At 41.5% G+C, this 12591-nt stretch overlaps 1 protein-coding gene across 1 annotated transcript in view; it reads left to right on the forward strand.

Annotated features, from left to right (window-relative positions):
* Window positions 1-12591, forward strand: part of CEP89 (centrosomal protein 89) — an 805336-nt gene that overhangs the window by 210402 nt on the left and 582343 nt on the right. The gene's annotated exons all lie outside the window — the stretch shown is intronic.

A 12591-nucleotide genomic window follows, 5' to 3' on the forward strand; every position in this document is an offset into this window, starting at 1 on the left:
CTTCTGCAGTGCCCTGTGTTTCGTCTCAGGTTGATTTTTCCTTGCAGGATATGGCTACCCATATATCCTCGGCAGTATCTGATACTTTGTCGGCTTTTCCTATGTTACAGGGGAAGCGCAAGAGGAAGTATAAGGTTTCTGATTCTATTGCAATTGTGTCTAGTGTTTCTTCTCATAAGTCTGAGGAGGAAGATACTTCAGTAGCATCTGAGGGTGAGATCTCGGATTCTGATAGTGTAAATCCTTCTTCTGAACCTGAGGTTGTTTCCGTTAGGTTTAAGCTGGAGCACCTCCGTTTGTTACTCAATGAGGTTTTGGCTACTTTGGATGACTCTGAGGCGTCAGTCATGGTTATTCCTAAGAAATCTAGTAAACTTAATACGTTTTTTGATATCCCTTCCTAGGTGGAAGTTTTTCCTATACCAGATCGTGTTTCAGATATTATTGCACGAGAATGGGAGAAGCCTGGGATTCCTTTTTCCCCTTCTCCAATTTTTAGGAAGCTGTTTCCTATTGCTGATTCTATTAAGGAATCTTGGCAGATGGTTCCTAAGGTGGAGGGAGCAGTTTCCACTCTGACCAAGAGGAACACATTTTCTATTGAGGACAGCTGTTCCTTTAAAGATTCTATGGATAAGAAGTTGGAAGCTTTGCTTAAAAAGATTTATGTACACCAGGGGTATCAATGGCAACCAGCTGCATGTATTGCTACGGTTACTAGTGTAGCGGCATATTGGTTTGATGCATTGTTTAATTCTATTCAGTAAGATACTCCTCTTGAAGAAATTCAAGATAGAATCAAGGCTTTGAAGTTGGCTAATTCCTTTATTGCAGATTCTTCTCTACAGGTCATCAAGTTGGGAGCTAAATGTTCTGGTTTTGCCATTTTAGCTCGCAGAGCTTTATGGTTAAAATCCTGGTCTGCGGATGTGTCTAAGCTTTTGTCTATTCCTTACAAGGGTAAGACCTTATTTGGGCCAGGTTTGGCTGAAATTATTTCTGATAATATGGGAGGGAAGGGGCATTCTCTTCCTCAGGATAAAAGAAATAAACAGAAGGGTCGGCAGAGTAATTGTCGTTCCTTTCGTAACTTCTCTGGTAAATCTTCCTCTTCTTCCTCCAAGTAGGAACAGTCCAAGCCATCTTGGAAGTCAAATCAGTCTTGGAATAAGGGGAAGCAGTCCAGGAAGCCTGTTGCTGACTCTAAATCAGCATGAAGGGTCTGCCCCCGATCTGAGAATGGATCTTGTGGGGGGCAGACTCTCTTTGTCGCTGTATGGGGGTTTCTGACAGCACAAGGGGTTTGGGAATCTCAGGAGGCAAGATTACCAATCAACATTTTGGAACTCCGTGCAATTTTCAGAGCTCTTCAGTCATGGCCTCTTCTAAAGAGAGAGTCGTTCATTTGTTTTCAGACGGACAATGTCACAACCGTGGCGTATGTCAATCATCAAGGAGGGACTCACAGTCCTCTGGCTATGAAAGAAGTATCTTGAATACTGGTATGGGCGGAATCCAGCTCCTGTCTAATTTCTGCGGTTCATATCCCAGGTATAGACAATTGGGAAGCGGATTATCTCAGTCGCCAAACGTTACATCCGGGCGAATGGTCTCTTAACCCAGAGGTATTTCTTCAGATTGTTCAAATGTGGGGACTTCCAGAAATAGATCTGATGGCTTCTCATCTAAACAAGAAGCTTCCCAGGTATCTGTCCAGATCCAGGGATCTTCAAGCGGAGGCAGTGGATGCATTGTCACTTCCTTGGAAGTATCATCCTGCCTATATCTTTCCGCCTCTAGTTCTTCTTCCAAGAGTGATTTCCAAGATTCTAAAGGAGTGCTCGTTTGTTCTGCTGGTGGCTCCAGCATGGCCTCACAGGTTTTGGTATGCGGATCTTGTCCGGATGGCCACTTGCCAACCGTGGACTCTTCCGTTAAGACCAGACCTTCTATCGCAATGTCCTTTTTTCCATCAGGATCTCAAATCCTTAAATTTGAAGGTATGGAGATTGAACGCTTGATTCTCAGTCATAGAGGTTTCTCTGACTCTGTGATTAATACTATGTTACAGGCTCGTAAATCTGTATCTAGGAAGATATATTATCGAGTCTGGAAGATTTACATTTCTTGGTGTTTTTGTCATCATTTTTCTTGGCATTCTTTTAGAATTCCGAGAATTTTACAGTTTCTTCAGGATGGTTTGGATAAAGGTTTGTCTGCAAGTTCCTTGAAAGGACAAATCTCTGCTCTTTCTGTTCTTTTTCACAAAAAGATTTCTAGTCTTCCTGATATTCATTGTTTTGTACAAGCTTTGGTTCGTATAAAACCTGTTATTAAGTCAATTTCTCCTCCTTGGAGTTTGAATTTGGTTCTGGGGGCTCTTCAAGCTCCTCCGTTTGAACCTATGCATTCGCTGGACATTAAATTACTTTCTTGGAAAGTTTTGTTTCTTTTGGCCATCTCTTCTGCTAGAAGAGTTTCTGAATTATCTGCTCTTTCTTGTGAGTCTCCTTTTCTGATTTTTCATCAGGATAAGGCGGTGTTGCGAACTTCTTTTAAATTTTTACCTAAGGTTGTGAATTCTAACAACATTAGTAGATAAATTGTGGTTCCTTCATTGTGTCCTAATCCTAAGAATTCTAAGGAAAAGTCGTTGCATTCTTTGGATGTAGTTAGAGCTTTGAAATATTATGTTGAAGCTACTAAGGATTTCCGAAAGACTTCTAGTCTATTTGTTATCTTTTCCGGTTCTAGGTAAGGTCAGAAGGCTTCTGCCATTTCTTTGGCATCTTGGTTAAAATCTTTGATTCATCATGCTTATGTCGAGTCGGGTAAAACTCCGCCTCAAAGGATTACAGCTCATTCTACTAGGTCAGTTTCTACTTCCTGGGCGTTTAGGAATGAAGCTTCGGTTGATCAGATTTGCAAAGCAGTCACTTGGTCTTCTTTGCATACTTTTACTAAATTCTACCATTTTGATGTGTTTTCTTCTTCTGAAGCAGTTTTTGGTAGAAAAGTACTTCAGGCAGCTGTTTCAGTTTGATTCTTCTGCTTATAATTTCAGTTTTTTTCATTATAAGATTTAAACTTTGTTTTGGGTGTGGATTTTTTTCAGCGGAATTGGCTGTCTTTATTTTATCCCTCCCTCTCTAGTGACTCTTGCGTGGAAGATCCACATCTTGGGTAGTCATTATCCCATACGTCACTAGCTCATGGACTCTTGCTAATTACATGAAAGAAAACATAATTTATGTAAGAACTTACCTGTTAAATTCATTTCTTTCATATTAGCAAGATTCCATGAGGCCCACCCTTTTTTGTGGTGGTTATGATTTTTTTGTATAAAGCACAATTATTCCAATTCCTTATTTTTTATGCTTTCGCACTTTTTTCTTATCACCCCACTTCTTGGCTATACGTTAAACTGATTTGTGGGTGTGGTGAGGGGTGTATTTATAGGCATTTTGAGGTTTGGGAAACTTTGCCCCTCCTGGTAGGAATGTATATCCCATACGTCACTAGCTCATGGACTCTTGCTAATATGAAAGAAATGAATTTATCAGGTAAGTTCTTACATAAATTATGTTTTTCGTGCCTTTCGAAACTTCAAGGCGAGTGCGGCATCAACTTCCTCTAATGCAAAACAAGAGGGTACTTTTGCCCAGTCCAAGCAGGTCTGGAGACCTAACCAGACCTGGAACAAAGGTAAGCAGGCCAAAAAGCCTGCTGATGCCTCTAAGACAGCATTAATGATTGGCCCCCGATCTGGTAACGGATCTAGTAGGGGGCAGACTTTCTCTCTTCGCCCAGGCTTGGGCAAGAGATGTCCAGGATCCCTGGGCGTTGGAAATTGTATCCCAGGGATATCTTCTGGACTTCAAAGCTTCTCCTCCAAAAGGGAGATTTCACCTTTCACAATTATCTGCAAACCAGATAAAGAGAGAGGAATTTTTACACTGTGTTCAAGACCTCCTAGTTATGGGAGTGATCCCCCCAGTTCCAAAGGAGGAACAGGGACAAGGATTCTATTCAAATCTGTTTGTGGTTCCCAAAAAAGAGCGAACCTTCAGACCAATTTTAGATCTCAAGATTTTAAACAAATTCCTCAGAGTTCCATCATTCAAGATGGAGACTATTCGTACCATCCTACCTATGATCCAGGAGGGTCAATACATGACTACAGTGGATTTAAAGGATGCTTAACTTCACATTCCGATACACAAAGATCATCATCGGTTTCTCAGATTCGCCTTCCTGAACAGGCATTACAAGTTTGTAGCTCTTCCCTTTGGGTTAGCTACAGCCCCAAGAATCTTTACAAAGGTTCTGGGGTCACTTCTGGCGGTCCTAAGACCGCGGGGCATAGCAGTAGCCCCTTATTTGGACGACATTCTGATACAGGCGTCAAATTTCCAAATTGCCAAGTCTCATACGGACATAGTTCTGGCATTTCTGAGGTCGCATGGGTGGAAGGTGAACGAAGAAAAGAGTTCTCTATCCCCTCTCACAAGAGTTTCCTTTCTGGGAACTCTAATAGATTCTGTAGAAATGAGGATTTACCTGACAGAGTCCAGGTTATCAAAACTTCTAAATTCCTGCCGGGTTCTTTATTCTACTTCTCGCCCTTCGGTGGCTCAGTGTATGGAAGTAATCGGCTTAATGGTAGCGGCAATGGACATTGTGCCGTTTGCATTCCTACATCTCAGACCGCTGCAACTATGCATGCTCAGTCTGTGGAATGGGGATTACACAGATTTGTCCCCTCTACTAAATCTGGATCAAGTGACCAGGGATTCTCTTCTCTGGTGGCTATCTCGGGTCCATCTGTCCAAAGGTATGACCTTTCGCAGGCCAGATTGGACAATTGTAACGACAGATGCCAGCCTTCTAGGCTGGGGGGCAGTCTGGAACTCCCTGAAGGCTCAGGGATCGTGGACTCAGGAGGAGACACTCCTTCCAATAAAAATTCTGGAACTAAGAGTGATATTCAATGCTCTTCAGGCTTGGCCTCAGCTAGCGACAATGAGGTTCATCAGATTTCAGTCGGACAACATAACGACTGTGGCTTACATCAACCATCAAGGGGGAACAAGGAGTTCCCTAGCGATGTTAGAAGTCTCAAAGATAATTCGCTGGGCAGAGATTCACTCTTGCCACCTATCAGCTATCCATATCCCAGGTGTGGAGAACTGTGAGGCGGATTTTCTAAGTCGTCAGACTTTTCATCCAGGGGAGTGGGAACTCCATCCGGAGGTGTTTGCGCAATTGATTAATCGTTGGGGCAAACCAGAACTGGATCTCATGGCGTCTCGCCAGAACGCCAAGCTTCCTTGTTACGGATCCAGGTCCAGGGATCCCAAGGCGACGCTGATAGATGCTCTAGCAGCACCTTGGTCTTTCAACCTGGCTTATGTGTTTCCACCGTTTCCTCTGCTTCCCCGTCTGATTGCCAAAATCAAGCAGGAGAGAGCATCGGTGATTTTGATAGCGCCTGCGTGGCCACGCAGGACTTGGTATGCAGACCTGGTGGGCATGTCATCCTTTCCACCATGGACTCTGCCGCTGAGGCAGGACCTTCTACTTCAGGGTCCTTTCAACCATCCAAATCTAATTTCTCTGAGACTGACTGCCTGGAGATTGAACGCTTGATTTTATCAAAGCGTGGCTTCTCCGAGTCAGTTATTGATACCTTGATTCAGGCTCGAAAGCCTGTCACCAGGAAGATCTATCATAAGATATGGTGTAAATATCTTTTTTGGTGTGAATCCAAGGGTTACTCATGGAGTAGAGTCAGGATTCCCAGGATATTATCTTTTCTCCAAGAAGGATTGGAAAAAGGATTGTCAGCTAGTTCCTTAAAGGGACAGATTTCTGCTCTGTTTATTCTTTTGCACAAGCGTCTGGCTTGTATTGAGAGAACATTACATTACAAGGATAGACTGTTTGATTCTGAGCCTTCATTGTCTAGGGCGGGTGTTGTTCAGGAGTCTCCTGTTCTGACTAATCCGCAGCTTTCTCCTCATACATCCCAATCTTCTGCAGTGCCCTGTGTTTCGTCTCAGGTTGATTTTTCCTTGCAGGATATGGCTACCCATATATCCTCGGCAGTATCTGATACTTTGTCGGCTTTTCCTATGTTACAGGGGAAGCGCAAGAGGAAGTATAAGGTTTCTGATTCTATTGCAATTGTGTCTAGTGTTTCTTCTCATAAGTCTGAGGAGGAAGATACTTCAGTAGCATCTGAGGGTGAGATCTCGGATTCTGATAGTGTAAATCCTTCTTCTGAACCTGAGGTTGTTTCCGTTAGGTTTAAGCTGGAGCACCTCCGTTTGTTACTCAATGAGGTTTTGGCTACTTTGGATGACTCTGAGGCGTCAGTCATGGTTATTCCTAAGAAATCTAGTAAACTTAATACGTTTTTTGATATCCCTTCCTAGGTGGAAGTTTTTCCTATACCAGATCGTGTTTCAGATATTATTGCACGAGAATGGGAGAAGCCTGGGATTCCTTTTTCCCCTTCTCCAATTTTTAGGAAGCTATTTCCTATTGCTGATTCTATTAAGGAATCTTGGCAGATGGTTCCTAAGGTGGAGGGAGCAGTTTCCACTCTGACCAAGAGGAACACATTTTCTATTGAGGACAGCTGTTCCTTTAAAGATTCTATGGATAAGAAGTTGGAAGCTTTGCTTAAAAAGATTTATGTACACCAGGGGTATCAATGGCAACCAGCTGCATGTATTGCTACGGTTACTAGTGTAGCGGCATATTGGTTTGATGCATTGTTTAATTCTATTCAGTAAGATACTCCTCTTGAAGAAATTCAAGATAGAATCAAGGCTTTGAAGTTGGCTAATTCCTTTATTGCAGATTCTTCTCTACAGGCCATCAAGTTGGGAGCTAAATGTTCTGGTTTTGCCATTTTAGCTCGCAGAGCTTTATGGTTAAAATCCTGGTCTGCGGATGTGTCTAAGCTTTTGTCTATTCCTTACAAGGGTAAGACCTTATTTGGGCGAGGTTTGGCTGAAATTATTTCTGATAATATGGGAGGGAAGGGGCATTCTCTTCCTCAGGATAAAAGAAATAAACAGAAGGGTCGGCAGAGTAATTGTCGTTCCTTTCGTAACTTCTCTGGTAAATCTTCCTCTTCTTCCTCCAAGTAGGAACAGTCCAAGCCATCTTGGAAGTCAAATCAGTCTTGGAATAAGGGGAAGCAGTCCAGGAAGCCTGTTGCTGACTCTAAATCAGCATGAAGGGTCTGCCCCCGATCTGGGAATGGATCTTGTGGGGGGCAGACTCTCTTTCTTCGCTCAAGCTTGGGTTCGCAATGTTCAAGATCCCTGGGTGGTAGATATCGTGTCCCAGGGTTACAAACTGGAGTTCAAGAATTTTCCTCCAAGAGGCAGGTTTCTTTTCTCCAGGTTATCTGTAAACCAGATTAAAGGAGAGGCGTTCTTTCGTTGTGTTCAGAATCTTTCCGACATAGGAGTGATAGTTCCTGTTCCGGTTCAGTTACAGGGTCTGGATTTTTATTCCAATCTCTTTGTCGTTCCCAAAAAGGAGGGAACTTTCAGACCTATTTTAGATTGCAGGAGTGTAAACAAGTTTCTCAGGGTTCCGTCTTTCAAGATGGAAACTATTCGTTCCATTCTTCCTTTGGTTCAGGAAGGTCAGTTCATGACCACAGTGGATCTAAAGAATGCGTATCTGCATATTCCCATTCACAGGGATTATCACAGGTTCCTAAGATTTGCATTTCTAGACAAACAATTTCAGTTTATAGTTCTTCCTTTTGGTCTGGCAACAGCTCCCAGAATTTTTTCAAAGGTCCTGGGAGCATTGTTGGCGGTGCTTCGATTGAAGGGTGTTGCATTTGCTCCTTATTTGGGCGACATTCTAGTTCAGGCTCCATCTTTTCAACTAGCAAACTCACACACAGAGTTGTTGTCATCTTTTCTGCGCTCCCACGGTTGGAAGGGGAATTTAGGAAAAAGTTCCTTAATTCCGGCTATAAGAGTGGTATTTTTGGGGACCATTTATAGATTCTCTAGAGTTGAAAATTTTTCTGACAGAAGCAAGAAAGTCTTTTCAATACGTGTCTTGCTCTTCAGTCCCTTCCTCGGCCATCAGTGGCTCAGTGCATGGAGGTTACTGGTCTGATGATTTCAGTCATGGACATCATTCCGTTTGCTCGGTTCCATCTCAGACCTCTGCACTTATGCTTGCTCAGGCAGTGGAACTGGGATTATGTGGATCTATCTCCAAAGATTTTTCTAGATCAGATGTTCAGAGATTCTCTTCCATGGTGGTTGTCTCAGGATCGTCTCTCTCAGGGAACTTTGTTTTCGAAGACCTGCCTGGGTGATTGTAACCACAGATGCCAGTTTGCTGGGCTGGGGTGCTGTCTGGGGTTCATTAGGGGCTCAGGGTCTATGGACTCGGGAGGAGTTGGTTCTTCCAATAAATGTGTAAGAAATTACACTTAAACAAAGAAGTATCTTTTGTTAAAAGCTGTTCATGTCGTAAAATTAATATATACATATATCAATAATGGGCCCTGTGCAAACGAATCTATATACAATCTTCTGTATATCTATATAACCCTCCAGGAACAGACAACACTTCCTTCATAATAATCACACATTTATAAGAGAAAGAAATAACAAGATTACTTGTTATTGTTTACAAGGTTAAAACACAGAAAAACAATTTAACAGAGAAATAGTAAATAACATTATATTACCCCATTTGCTTCAACTGTGGGAGGCCTTAAGTAATGGATTGTAACTTGATGTTTTCCCTTCAGAGAGGCACTCTGACTACTCTATTCTCACCCTGATTCTTATACCCTTTAAAACTGCTGACAATATACTTCTGGCCATGTTCCAAATAAGGTAGTCTGAACTATAGTAAGCTTTTGCAACTCTCATCATTTTTTTCTATCCATGTATGATCTCAGCCCTTAGCATGCATAATTGACCACCTCAGCATTACATCATGCCTAATGTTAAAATAGTCAGAAGGACACACTAACCTCTCTATAATCACAATCATACCATTTATACATATTAAAATCTTACAGTCCACCCCTTTGCTAGGCCTTATAGTGTAATGGCAAGGTTTAGCTCATTACTTTATAAACTATTCTCTTAATACAAACATTAACATAAACGACACAATTACACATTGACAAATAATTAACGTTTTAAAAGTAAATCGCATCAGATGTTGTAAAGTTTTTGTTCCCAAAATTTCATTGTCCTTGACTTTCATATTTTGCAAAAACAAATTTAAAAATAGATGTTTCTTTGCCACATTTAACCCATTCTGTATAACTTTGTAACATTAGACTGGCCTTTGTCTAATGCCTTGTTAATATGTGCAAGATCATAACGTTTTTTTCGAAGTTGTTGATTATCCTTATCTTCCAAAATATAGTTCAGTTACATACATTGACTTTGATTCCACAATCACGATTTACGTCTTGAAGTTGTCTTAGTCAAACCCAAAGTACCCATGCTGTCCTCTGAAAATGCAAAACCCTTCATAATCATTCATAATGACAATAGGACATGAATTTTCCCAAATTGAAGAGAGGTTGTCATCTTTCTGGTATTTCTAAGAAAATCAAATGCAGTATCTGTTAATTCACATATTTTTAAAATTGTTTAATATCATACCATTTAAAAAGTTTCTTGTTTTCTTATTTGTTATTTCAAACGAATAAAACAGCAAGATTAGCTTTATCCATAATACACAAAAGGTACTGTACAAACCATTTTAGGAACAAATGAGTGACCTTTTTTAGACATAAAATCTCATTATCATAACTAAAACTATTACATTCAAAAAGGTCTAACATTTTGTCATTTTTATGTTTTTATTTGAGCTTTACTCCTTACAATATTTTGAGCTACCAACATATTAACATTGTCAATATGCTGTGATACTCCTTTTCTTCATAAATGGAAATAAAATTATCAGGTAAGCATAATTTATGTTTTTCTTGTAAGGTGTATCCAGTCCACGGGTTCATCCATTACTTGTGGGATATTCTCCTTCCCAACAGGAAGTTGCAAGAGGACACCCACAGCAGAGCTGTCTATATAGCTCCTCCCCTAACTGCCACCCCCAGTCATTCTCTTGCAACTCTTGACAAGAAAGGAAGTATCAAGAGATATGTGGTGACTTAGTGTAGTTTTACCTTCAATCAAGAGTTTATTTTTAAACGGTACCGGCGTTGTACTGTTTTACTCTCAGGCAGAAATTAGAAGAAGAGTTCTGCCTGGAGGTTTAATGATCTTAGCGGTTTGTAACTAAGGTCCACTGCTGTTCTCACACATAACTGAAGAGTATGGGAAAACTTCAGTTGGGGGAACGGTCTGCAGATTACCTGCTTTGAGGTATGTTCAGTATTTTTATTTCTAGAGAGATGAAATGAGTTCTAGAAAATGCTGACAGAGCCTTGTGTATATTGAGGTAAGCCTGATGCAGTGATTTAACAGCGACTGGGATCATGCTTACAAAACAGGGTAATACTCATGTTCTTAGTTATATTACTTAGTGACAAAACGTTTACATGACTTCATAAATAGGACGTTTTTTTCTCTGAGGGAGATAACTCTTTATTTGGGGCCTAGTTTCCACATGGCTAATCAGATACTCCTAGGAGTACTTTCTTAAGGCCCCTCTGGCATCCAGTACATGGTGGGAGGGGCTTATTTTAGCGCTCTAAATGCACAGTTTTTATTCAGACTGAGACATCCAGCTTCCCTAGAGGAGTCCTCTAACACCTGAGGACCATTACAATTGGTTTATGTCTGCACAAAATCGTATTTGAGGGCAGGTAGGAGCCTCAGCAGAGCTGTGGCAGGGTGCTCAATTGTCTTTTAACGTTTTTTAAATCCGGTTTGGGGCCTAAGGGGTTAATAATCCATTTGCAAGTGGGTGCAATGCTGCTCTAGTCCCTTACACACACACTAAAAATTTCAAAGACTTTACTATATTTTTTTCACTGTTTTGCAGTTTAAGTGTTAGTTTTTTTTCTCTTAAAGGCACAGTAACGTTTTTGTTTAATTGCTGTTTTACCTTTATTAAAGTGTTTTCCAAGCTTTCTTGTCTCATTACTAGTCTGTTAAACATGTCTGACATAGAGGAAACTCCTTGTTCAGTATGTTTAGAAGCCATGGTGGAACCCCCTCTTAGAATGTGTACCAAATGTACTGAAATTTCTATAAACTATAAAGACTATATTATGGCGTTTAAAGATTTATCTCCAGGGGGTTCTCTGACTGAAAAAAGGGAGATTATGCCATCTAGCTCTCCCCATGTGTCAGAACTTATAACTCCCGCTCAAGTGACGCCAAGTACATCTAGCGCGTCTAATTCTTTTACCTTACAGGACATGGCGGCAGTTATGAATAATACCCTCACAGAGGTATTGTCCAAACTGCCAGGGTTACAAGGAAAGCGAGACAGCTCTGGGGCTAGAACTAATACAGAGCTTTCTGACGCTTTAATGCCTGTGTCCGATATACCCTCACAATACTCAGAAGCCGAGGCAGGTGAGCTTCTATCTGTGGGTGACATTTCAGACTCAAGGAAGGCGTTACTTCAGTCTGATTCTGAAATGACAGCGTTTAAATTTAAGCTTGAACACCTCCGCTTATTGCTTAGGGAGGTTTTAGCGACTCTGGATGACTGTGACCCCATTGTGGTTCCAGAGAAATTGTGTAAAATGGACAAATACTTTGCAGTGCCTGTTTACACTGATGTTTTTCCAGTCCCAAAGAGGTTTTTGGAAATTATTACTAAGGAATGGGATAGACCAGGTGTGCCATTCTCTCCCCCTCCTGCTTTCAAAAAGATGTTTCCCATAGATGCCGCCATGCGGGACTCGTGGCAGACGGTCCCTAAGGTGGAGGGAGCAGTCTCTACCCTAGCTAAGAGTACAACTATCCCCGTCGAGGACAGTTGTGCTTTCCTAGATCCTATGGATAAAAAATTTGAGGGTCTCCTTAAGAAAATTTTTATACATCAAGGTTTTATTCTCCAGCCTCTTGCATGCATAGCCCCAGTTACTGCTGCAGCGGCTTTTTGGTTTGAGTCTCTTGAGGAGGCTCTGCAGGTAGAGACCCCGTTAGACGATATTCTAGACAGGATTAAAGCTCTTAAGTTAGCTAATTCCTTTATTTCTGACGCCGTTTTTCAGTTAACCAAACTAACGGCTAAGAATTCAGATTTTGCCATTTTGGCGCGTAGGGCGCTATGGCTTAATTCCTGGTCAGCAGATGTTACTTCAAAGTCTAAACTTCTTAACATCCCCTTCAAGGGACAGACTCTATTTGGGCCTGGTCTGAAGGAGATCATTTCTGATATTACTGGAGGAAAAGGTCACGCCCTTCCTCAGGATAGGTCCAATAAGTTAAGGACCAAACAGAATAATTTTCGTTCTTTTCGAAACTTCAAGAGTGGCACAGCTTTAACTTCCTCTAATGCAAAACAAGAGGGAAATTTCGCCCAGTCCAAACCAGTCTGGAGACCTAACCAGGCTTGGAACAAGGGGAAGCAGGCCAAGAAACCTGCGGCTGCCTC

Source organism: Bombina bombina, chromosome 1 (assembly GCF_027579735.1).
Source record: "Bombina bombina isolate aBomBom1 chromosome 1, aBomBom1.pri, whole genome shotgun sequence".
Lineage (NCBI taxonomy): Eukaryota > Metazoa > Chordata > Amphibia > Anura > Bombinatoridae > Bombina > Bombina bombina.